At 35.4% G+C, this 1,878-nt stretch overlaps 1 long non-coding RNA gene and 1 pseudogene across 2 annotated transcripts; both read left to right on the top strand.

Moving 5' to 3' along the window:
• Positions 1 to 224: 224 nt before the first annotated feature.
• On the top strand, positions 225 to 1,612 carry LOC110228691. 2 transcript variants are annotated; one of them, XR_002332213.1, is made up of 3 exons: positions 225 to 375; positions 1,050 to 1,279; positions 1,497 to 1,612. It is a non-coding gene; the product is annotated as an uncharacterized LOC110228691 (long non-coding RNA). The 2 variants fall into 2 exon arrangements; XR_002332165.1 differs by lacking the exon at positions 1,497 to 1,612 and adding an exon at positions 1,382 to 1,411.
• Positions 1,613 to 1,636: 24 nt separating this feature from the next.
• Positions 1,637 to 1,878, top strand: part of LOC9298422 — a 2,015-nt pseudogene continuing 1,773 nt past the window's right edge.

Here is a 1,878-nt window from a genome sequence, read left to right as displayed (position 1 = left end):
TGTAAGTGTTTCATGTCATCATATGTAATGGTATGTATGTATGTATAATGAAAAGATCAAAAACAGAGAAAATAACAACGCTCCAAATCATGATCATAGATCCATATCAGTGTGTCTATTAGAAGATTAGGACATTACCTAGTTAATGTGTTGTATAAGATAGAGCCTATAGATTCGGTTTGGTAAAAACGTTTTAACTAGATTAAGCACGCACGCACGCTTTATGAAACTTAAAAGAGACTTTGATGAAGTGTTGTCAACGCCAAGAACAAAGACCTCTCTGCTCTGTTTTGAGATCCAGCTACTCTTCAAAGTTCAAACTAATCAAAAGTCCCGATTTCTTACTTCAGTCCATGGATTCTGCTGGATTCTGAGGTCAGTTTTATTTTGATTCTGCTTTTTTCTCTCAAGTCAGATTTTCATATCATCTCTTCGAGAAACATAGATTATTAATATTTTGCTTCATGATGGAAACCGATTTAAAGAATTAAGAATTAGAAATAATTACCCGGTGGACTCCAGACCAAGGCTATTCTTACCAGTTGGCATCCATCCCGTTGTCTTGCGCGAAGCGACCCACCTAGAAAGAGCTCAAGTAAAAATTAATGATTATAAATCACCCAAAAAGTCAACTAATGCTCTTGCCTCTCTGACACCACACCACTAATCTAATCAAATTAAGTATCGGCTAATTGTTGAATTACGTACACCAAAAATATTAGAATTTCTATATTGCAAATTCACGAAAGTATCAAATGACATATAATTACAAAACATATATATGATATGGTTTACTTTTCAACTCAAAATTTGAAATAATTTTCTAAGATATATATTTTAAAAATTAAACCTCTAAAGAATTTTTCTTAAACAATAATTAAGTTCTGGTTTCTGTCTGTAATCATCATCTGCTTGTTCAGATAAGCAGGTTTGAGTTCTTCTTTTCCTCTTCTGTATTTTTCTGAATTATATTTTCCATCTTCTTGATATTTTACTGGAATCTTGATCCCTCTAAAAGTTCACTTTTCTTTTATTTTTCTTTCTTACAGATCAACCAATCAAAACCAAAATGGGCTTTAAGGTTGTGTTCTTGATTTCTCTGTTTCTACTTCCTGTTACTTTTGGCAGCAACATGGAACGAACCACCTTGGTTATAGACGGTGGACATGGAATCGCTGAGACCGATGAGAACTTTGTCTGCGCAACGCTTGATTGGTGGCCACCTGAAAAATGTAACTATGATCAGTGTCCTTGGGGTTACGCTTCTCTCATTAATTTGGTATATTAAACAACTTTGAGCTTAATTTGACCCTTAATTACTTCATCTTAGTTATGCCTAAAAAAAAACTCTCGTTTTTCTTTAATCTTTTGAATGATTCAGAACTTATCTTCTCCTCTTCTTGCTAAAGCTTTTCAAGGTTTGTGACATCTATCACAAACCGAAATATTCTATTCTCATAGACTTTTTTTTGCTGAAATATTTTGATTGTTGTTAGCTTTTAGGACGTTGAGGATAAGAATAGGTGCTTCCTTGCAAGATCAAGTGATCTACGACGTAGGAGACTTGAAGACTCCTTGCACTCAGTTTGAGAAGACAGACGATGGATTGTTCGGATTCTATAAAGGATGTTTGTATATGAAACGCTGGGACGAACTTAACCGTTTCTTTCACGCAACCGGGTAAGTATATACCTCAGTATGGTTCTATGCAGAGCATAATCCACATTGACTTAACTCTAATTCTGCAGAGCTATCGTTACTTTCGGTTTGGACGCGTTGCATGGGAGAGATAAACTCAACGGAACTGCGTGGGGAGGAGACTGGGATCATACCAACACTCAGGATTTCATGACTACACAGTCTCAAAGGGTTATGCTA

Source organism: Arabidopsis lyrata (assembly GCF_000004255.2).
Source record: "Arabidopsis lyrata subsp. lyrata unplaced genomic scaffold ARALYscaffold_665, whole genome shotgun sequence".
NCBI classification, from domain to species: domain Eukaryota; kingdom Viridiplantae; phylum Streptophyta; class Magnoliopsida; order Brassicales; family Brassicaceae; genus Arabidopsis; species Arabidopsis lyrata.
This window is presented reverse-complemented; position numbering and strand designations above follow the sequence as displayed.